Here is a 9,170-nt window from a genome sequence, read left to right on the forward strand (position 1 = left end):
TAGCAAATATTTGTTGAATGAATGATGAATTGAGTTGAGAATGCTATATTACCTCAAACACTAATAGCATGTATCACATATGTACCCCAAATTGTGCTAAACACTTGACATTATATTTCTTATTTAATTCTCACAGAATCTTATAAGGTGGATGCTATTCTCAGCCCATTTTATAAATGAAGAAACTGAGACTTAGAGAAATTATCTTTTCTGATACTGCATACATAACAAGGGGCATAAATGGCATACTAACCCAAGTGTGTCTGGCCTCTTCAGTCCATGAACTTGACAGTTCAATTGTACTCTTTTGGCAGCCCAACCTTTATTGAACCTGAATTGGATTCTAAAGTTTGTATAAGTGAATTCCCTATCCTCCCCTTCAACCCTTACCACTCAACTGAATTCAAGGCTCCTCTTCTGTAATTTCTGGTCACCCAGTACATTGTCAAATAATTATGTCTGCTTATGTTCTTTTATAGCATAGTGCTCGGAATACAGTCAGTACTAGATAAATGTTTGTGGAGTTAATTATTGACTTCTGAGAAAATTATGGTCATCTTGAAGACTATGTCTATTTGAGACCATTTTGACATTGATTCATGGATTCCCCTCATGTAAGGACCAAAAGGTCTTAGAAGTAAGACAACAAGGCTGTTTCAGCACCTCTAAGTGGCTACCTTTGGGGCTGGAATTATTGTTCTTTTGGGTGAAATGTTGGCCCTCAACTGTGCTGAACTGTCAAGAAGAGCGAGTTTAGGTGTGGGGCTGTCAGTTTCCCCACAAGCTTACTTTTTAACTCCCAGCACCTCCCGGCACTGGAAGGGGAGATCTGTTAAGGAGATGTGACAGGACTTCTAGACCTCCGAGGAGGGGAGGCAGGGGAGGTTGGAAGAAACAGGAAGCGCCGTGTTCCCAACTTTAAAATTAAACTAGCAAAATAAAGGGAGAAATTTTAAGCTGATTTTAAGAGATTTTAAATTTTAAAAAAATTAAAGTTTTTAGTAAAATAAAATAATAATAATAATAACAATTATTATTATGATTAGCATCCTCCAGTAATGGTTAACAGCCCAGGCTTTGAGGTTAAACAAACTTGTTTCAAATTCTGATTCCTCTCATTACTGTGTTAATATAGGGCAAGTTATGATTCTAAGCTTCAGTTTTCTTGTCTCTAAAATGGTACTGACAATGTCTACCTTATTTGGTAAATATTAGATAATGTGTGTGAAATATTCAAAACAGCACCTCTCATATAGCAAAGGCTCAATAGAAGAGACTTGTTTTTCAAACAGTTAAAGTTTGTACATTTACTTAAGAAACATTTGTTCAACACTTACTATGTGCCTGACACTATGCTTTACCCTTCAACACAGTATGGGGAGCAAATACATATAGGGTTTGTGCCCCCATAGAGCTTCATAGTAAATTGTAAAAGTAGCCACAGACTCTTTCCTTCCCTGTATTCCCACCCCCACTGTGCCCTTCCCACGTTGACTCTGAACATAGCCACGTGACTTGCTTTGACCAATGCAATGTTAGCCAACATGATACAAAGCAGAGGCTTGAAAAATGCTTGTTTTTTCCTGTTTGGCTGCTCTTAGAATACCTGCCACCACCACAGTGTGAAGAAGCCCAAGCTAAGTCTGCTGTGTGGTGAGGCGCATAAGGCCCAATTGCTGTGTCTGCCTGGCCAACAGCTGCCAACTTCTGAAATGTGAGTGAGTCCATTTCAGGGTCTTTGCCTCCAGCTAACTGGCCAGCTGATCATGGACACATTAGAGAGCCTAGCAGAAATCAGCTGATCAGGCCTAGACCAGAAAAGCTACCTAGCTAACTCATAGAATTGTGAACTAAATATATCATGATTGTTTTAAACAATTAAGTTTTGGGGTGGTTTCTTACACAGCCAAAGCTAACTAATACAAGCTAAAAGATTAGCACAGGGGTCAATAAACTTTTTCTGCAAAGGGTCCAACGGTACATATTTTGGTTTTGCAGGCTATAAGGTCTTTGTTGAAATGACTCATCTCTGCTGTTGCAGACCGATAAGAGCCACAGACAGTATGGAAATAAATAGTCACGTCTGAGTTGGCCTGAAGGCTGTTGTTTGTTGACCCCTGGTCTAGCACAGGAAATAGACATTACTCAAATAATCACAGAAAGAAATGTATGCATATAACCTGCAATAGCTGCCTTGCAGCTGAGGCTCACTGTGCTATCAGAAGGAATAACTGGAGAACCTGCTCCAGGCTGGTAATTCAGATCCAGTGTCTTGGTCAGATCTCCCCAGAAGCAAACCCTGATATAAGGGTTGGAGTGCAAGCAGTCTTTTGGGGAAGTGACCTCAGGAAAGTAGAGACATGAGACACAGAAGAAGCCACTGTGGAGGAAGTTCACGGGCAGTTTACCTTATGGGCAAGTAAGACCCAGTCATCTAGGACCTCCAGGAGAAACTCCAGGCCACCAGGGGCTGAGGAAGCTAAACTGTGTCTCTTCCAACTCCTATCCACCCTCGGTGGATGCTGGCTCCTGGAGGAGGTGCATCTGTGGTGTTCTGGCCTCCCCCACTCCGCACACTGCTGCAGCTAGAAAAAGCACTCAGGCAGAGAGTAGCAGCTCGCTGTAAGAAGCTGGACTGGGCGGGCGGAGTGCCAGGGGACGTGGGTGGACACCGATGGCATCTGCCGCAGAAGGCTTCCCTGTAGGAGGCATATCTGAGCCGAGCTCTAAGAAATGGACAGGATTTATAGGGGCAGAAGTCACAGCTGAAGTGTGGATGTGGGCGAGGTCACTAGGCAAGAGGGTATGTTGAGACGTGAAGAGATGTCAGGAACTAAGTGTCTCGGGAAACCTACCTCTAGTGCAGGATGAGTCTGGGTTAGGTTCCTTGTATTGCTGTTACACAATCTCAGTGGCTTAAAACAACAAAAATGTATTCTCTCATAGTTCTGGAGGCCGGAAGTCCAAAGTCAAGTTGTGAGCAGGGGCATGCTTTCTCTGGAGGCGCTAGGGAAGGGTCTTTTCTTGCTTCTGCCTGGCTCCCGGTGGCTCCCAGGAACCCTTGTCCCCCTGCTTTTGTGGCTACATCACTCCAGTCTCTGCCTGCATCATCACATGGCTGCTTCCCTTCTCTTTGTGTCTGCATCCCATTTCCCTCCTATGAGGACACCAGCCGCTGGATTAGGACCCACCCTAACAACCTCATCTTAACTTGACTATGTGTGTGTAAAGACCCTATTTCCAAATAAGGTCACATTCCCAGGTACTGGGAGTTAGGACTGGCATGTATCTTCTTGGTGGGGGTCTTATTTATGACCATTATAAATTAGATGAAGACTGGAGAGCATTCATTGAATTGAGAAACATGGACTTGGTGGTTCTTACCAAGAGCTGAGTCTGTAGAGAAATGGAAGAATAATAATAGCTGTGGATAAGAGATGAGAATATAGAGAAAGTAACTCTATTAACATGCTGGGCAGTAAAAGGGAAGAAATAGGGGTTATGAGGTTGAGGGAGGACATTTTTTTTTTTTAAGATGGTGGAGACTGAGCATATCAGTGGAAGGATCCACTTTGGAGGGACATGTTGAATATGAAGGTGACCAGCATAGTGTAGGGTCCTGAGCAGATGGGAGATGATGGGCACCTGGGACCAGGCTCCTCTGTCGTAAGAGTTAGAGGGGCAGGAGTGGAGTTCTGGAATTTTCTCCTTTGTGCTCTAAGCCCTCAGTATTCCCACCAAATGGTCCCATTTGCCCACCTCAGGATAATCCACCTGGTAACAACTACCACTGTTCTGCCCCCAGGGAGAGTTGCTGCTCCACATTTTCCTATTATTTCCCTTCCATGTGTGACTCTTGTCCAATGTTTATCAATAACATCTAAAAGGGTAGACCTAGGAGGGAGCATGGTGTAGGGCCTTTGGTAGAGGCATCCATTGTTCCATTGACCTTGAGAACAGCCCCCATTGGAAGGCAGGACAGGATTATTATCTTCACTTTACCCAAGAGGAAAATGAAATTCCAAGAAGGGTTTCAGATGAGACCATGTGGATTTAAACCCACTTCTTTGGGTATCTTCTTCAGACTTTTTCCACTGCAAAGAGCTGCCTCCCTCTACGCGATATTAAGGGGGGTTTAGAAGTGACGCCAGAGCGGGAATGTTATGGCTTCCAGAAAGAAATGGGTCACTTATTCAACAATTGTAGAGTGACAAGGAATATTCATGGCCTCGCTTTCCTAGGGCTGGTGTCTTGGGAACTAAATTTGCCTTCCTTAAGAAGGTCATAAAACCAAATGGTTCAGATAAAATTGCTGTGTAAGAACTATTTTCCCATCAGCTTAGATGTTTAGTTATCCTGCAAACATTTACTGAACTCCTACTATGCGCCAGGAGTTGTTCTAGGGATGAGGAATAGACATGAGTTGGGTATCACCTCTGTTCTCAAGGACTTCAGGATCCGGGGATCAGCTAGACATGTGGTGGGGGGCAAGGCGCGGGGTGGGCTACCCTGGCCATGTGGAGCAACGGGCCCTAGGAACACACTCATCTGTCTGGGGAACGATGATACTTCAAAGAAATTCTGCGAGACAAGAGGAGAGGGAGAAGAGGAGTCCCTGAGAAGGGAGGAAGAGAGATCAGGCCAGAGAGAAAATAATAGCAGCAATAATAAAATGTATTTGTGTGGCATTGACAGTTTACAAAACACTTTTACATAATTTTTTTTCACTTAATTTTCACAGCAGTCCTTTGAAAACTAAACAGTAAGTCACTGCCTCCCCTCACAGATCGCTCTTGGAGATGGGCGTTTCCTGAGCAGCAATGTATTCAAAATGAATCGAGTAAGAAATCTACCCATCTTATACTACATATTCATTAGACTCGTCTTTCTGAATTGCATTTGACAGCTCTTGCCTAGTTTGGGAGCGCTGGAATTGATCACGTTTAGCCCAAGCCGGGCTCCACACTGTCTTGTCTTAAAAGGTTCCCAGTTCTGCCAGCAGAACTCTGAAAGTTGGTTGAAATCTCAGCTCTGCCTTCCCAGGGTCTGCTTTCTTGGCTGAATGAGCGTTGCCTGCCATGACACAGCGCAGTCCCTCCTGTTCTTTTGTTAACTGATCACTAGTGTGGGCACCAAGACTGACAGCTTCCACTGGAAAACTCATTTAGGCGGAGTCCTAAGCAAGTCTCCTAATGATGGACTCCCTTCTTCATGAAGTGATTCGCACACCACATGTCCATTCACAACCCATCCATTCATTCAATAAATGTATCAAAATGCCCACCACATGCAGGAGGCACAGGTAGCCCTTGTAAGGAATCAAGATAACAAGACGCGGTGCGCAAGGTATGCGGAACCTATTGGGAAGGATAAGGTGAGCCACCCAAGATCTTACATGGAGGTTAAAGTGGTAAGTGCGAAAAGGGAGCTGGGTGCCTACATTATTCTATTTCTTCGGCAATCATTTATGAAGCACAAATTATGGGAAAGAAACTATGCCAGGTTCTCTCCCATATGTTACCTTATTTAATCCTCACAACAGAGAGGTAGATGTTCTTGGCTCCTTTTACAGACAGGAACACCGAGGCTTTCCTTATTTCCTGCCATGGGGGGGGGGGCTTCATGGAAGGACTTTATTGTTTGTTGGGAGGGGGGGCATTGCTCGTTTGCTTTGTTTTATTCATTGTTGTTGCTGTTGTTCAAGTTTGAAGTTTGCAGAGGATTGTAACCTTTGAAGAGAGGAGGATTTAACATGAAGCTGAAGAAGCTTAACCCTCAGGGATTCCTGCTTACGGGGGCGCCTTTTGAGGTCCCAGGGGGAGCCGTAGAAAAGTGCTCACGCTCGCACCTGTTTTTGTGAACTTTGCCAAAGAAATACATTTTAGCATTCTTTTCCTTAAAGAGGCTGTCTGAAATCGAGTACACGTCAGGTCCCACGGAATCTGGGTACGTCTGTGCCTTAAAAAGCGAATGAAGGGCAGGAGGAAGCAGGAACGCGCCGAGTGACCGCAGCGAGGGAAGTAGGGTCCGCGCCCCTGGGGAGGCTGGTGTGTGGCCCCTGCTGGGCAGGCGCAGCTGAAGGCACGGCTAGAAAGGAGGCGAGGACGTCCCCGGCGCCCGTCTGATCTGCATCGGCCTCCTCCTGTCCTCCTCTTGGCAACAGGGGCCCTCTCCCTACCCAGACCCAGTGGTCCTCTCAGCAGTGGATCGTCTGGACCATCCCTCTAACGCCTGGGGATTCACCCGTTTCTGCCCCACTGGCCCCTTCGCAATATCCCATGATCATGGTTCCGCCATCGCACGGGGGAGGAGAGAGGTTGGGGAGGGGGAGGGAGGGAAGGAGGAAGAAAAAAGGAAGGAAAGCAGACCTTTTGTGAAGATTTCTCCCCTCCAGACTCAGACCTTTCTTTGACTCCCCATTCTTGGCGGAAAGCTCTTGACAGATCACCTTCACTTACTGTTTCCATTGTCTCACCTGCAATGACTACTCGCCTGTGTGCAATCTGGCTTCTCCCCCGCCAGCCCCGGCTCCTCGGAAACTTCTCCTGCCAAAGTCCTCAGTCTTCTTACCTGAGCCGCACACAGTGCTCTTCCGTCCTTATTTTCCCTGCTCTGTGCTGCCCCCACCCCCTAAACGCTGGTGCTCCTCAGCCCCTGTCTTGGGCTCTCTGCTGTTGCTCGATCACAATGACTATTTCTCATGTGTGTGTCACAGGCTGTGACTCTCATTGTGTCCTATGCTGGGCTCACCAGCTCACACACTCCCCCCCACTTCACTTGCTGATTCCGAAGTCAATGTAAGAAGACCCAAAAAAGGATTTCACAGCCAGGAAGGTGTTTACATTCTCGCAGACAGATCCCTCAGTATTGGACATGGGGAATTGAGACCCAGAGAGGTTAAGCTCCTGGTCTGAAGTCACACAGCAGGTTCGTGGGCGGTGCAGTTCACACTGGGCAAAACCTAGTTCTCTGCAGGCCTTTGTTCTCCCAGGTACATCTCGTTGCGATCTGAGGGAGAAGCAGCAAAGAAGGCAAACACGCAGGCTTTTATGTTCAATTCAGAAAGACTCTAGAAGGTCATGGGCCGGTTTCCCTCAGGTATTGGAACCTACTGTATGAAACTCAAACTCTTAGGCTAAAGCTGCATGCTTTTCCCAGAAAGCCAAAGCAAGGCCACCTCAGCTCAGACGATGCCAGACTTCAATTAAATGTAAACTGATCCCTTAATGCACAGCGGGGCAGAACCTGGCCGAGGCTGCCCACTAGGTTTCACTCCCATGGCCTCCAAGGAAGTCTGGCTCCTGGCATAGGGTACATATAGATTGGCTGTGGGTGTCCCAGAGCATGCGAACTGTTGGAAATAACTGTGCTACAGTTTGCTGCATGAATCAGAAGTAACTATGATCATTCCTAGCACTTCAGTGGGTTTCAGATGACTGGGGATAGAGCCATATCCTCTACCACAGCGCTGATGACATAGAGGCACTGGCCAAAACCAAGTCTCATCTCCCCACCGCGAACCTGCTGTGTGACCTCAGGCCAGTAGCTCAGCCTCTCTGGTTCTTAATTTCCATACCCCATAATGAGACATTTGTCTGAGAGACTCTAAATACCTTTCTGGCTCTGAAATTCTTTATTAGGTCTTCTCACATTGATTTTGGAAAGCAAATGAGGTCAAAAGGAGCTGTGGCTACATACCCTTCTTGATTGAGCAATGTACCCCTCAGCTAGAAAACTTTCCTGCAGCCCTTTGGGGGCATTCCTGAAATTGTCGAGGTATAGCAGGTGAGTGAAAACTGTACCCAAAATGTAAAGGATTAAAGAAACTGGATTTTTTTTTGCAGAAGGAAAAATGCCCCAAATTTCCTTTCATCTGTTTATTAACTTGAATTTTCTGGCTCGTGGAGCTATTACCCTCTGAACTTCAGTTTCCTCATCTGTAAAATGGTTATTTATACCTATCTTGAAACATTGCTGGAGAGATTAGCAAGAATTTATACTGAGTCACAGAGGATGTGTTAAACATGAGATGCCATTAAATATCAGCTTTTTGGTGACAGTCTTAGAGCTGGACACATGTACACGTGTCCTTGCCTTTCTCTCCCTGATCTCCTTCAGGTCCTCCAAGACAGGATCGATATCTTATTCTTCTTGGCAGACGACCCCCACCGCCTGACAGTGCCTTGCACAATGCTGAGTGGAATGAATGAATTTACCAATTAATGATACTACCCTTTGTTCTTCCCAAAGTCCTGCCTTCCTGGAGTTCACACCCTTTCCCCCCTCTTCACAATAAACATCTCTTTGAGGGGGTAGTTTCACATCAGTCTCTCATCATGTTCACTACAAGTCTGAGGGACTGTCCCTTTATGGAGAGCAGTCCTGACATGTGTGTCCTGTCAGAACGTATGTATTTGCATTAACGTCCCCTGAGAACCAAGAAGCCCCAGGTGGCCTGATGGTGGAGAGCAGAGGTGCCCCACTCTGCAAAAGAACAGGCCACAAGCTCCCCGCCCCCACAGTGGGGCGGAATGTGGAGGATCCTTTATCCTTTCCACAGGTGCAGCCCCAGGAAACCACGCAGGTTTATGCTCACACTCCTGAAACATCCTTGTAAGTAAATACTTGAGTCCCGCCCTTTCGGCTTACAACACCGACAGCAATGACTGTGATTGGCAGGAAGGGGACATGAGAGGAGTGGAGGGGAATGTGGCCAATGAGACTGGGAATATGCCTGTGAGGCAGGACAGGGAGGCTGTGCTTGCTAAGGGGTGGCAGGGCCACTGGTCCTCCTCCCGGGACTCAGCTAGTATCTCTTAGTGTCCTCTTGCCCCCGGGTTAGACTGGAAAATCTAACTCCTGCTCTTCCTCACGTTGCCAGCACAGATTTCAAAGCCAGAGAGTGGAACCATGAAATGGGCCAATCAGAGAACAGGTTGTTTGCCTGGTGGGATGAGCAAACTCAGGAGGTGGAAACCACAGTGACACTCTGTGTTTTGTCCCCAGTCCTAGCGCAGTGCCTGGCCCACTCGGAATGGTGCTTGAGTGAGTGGAAGCGTAAATGCAGGAGAAAATGAGGGCATGAATGAATTGCAGCAGGGACTACATTAAACAAGAACCTAGGTCCCTCTTCCAGGGCTAATGCCCCCATTTCAGAGTGTGTTGCTTTC

Source organism: Furipterus horrens, unplaced genomic scaffold (genome assembly GCF_987537825.1).
Source record: "Furipterus horrens unplaced genomic scaffold, mFurHor1.1.pri manual_scaffold_15, whole genome shotgun sequence".
Classification (NCBI taxonomy): domain Eukaryota; kingdom Metazoa; phylum Chordata; class Mammalia; order Chiroptera; family Furipteridae; genus Furipterus; species Furipterus horrens.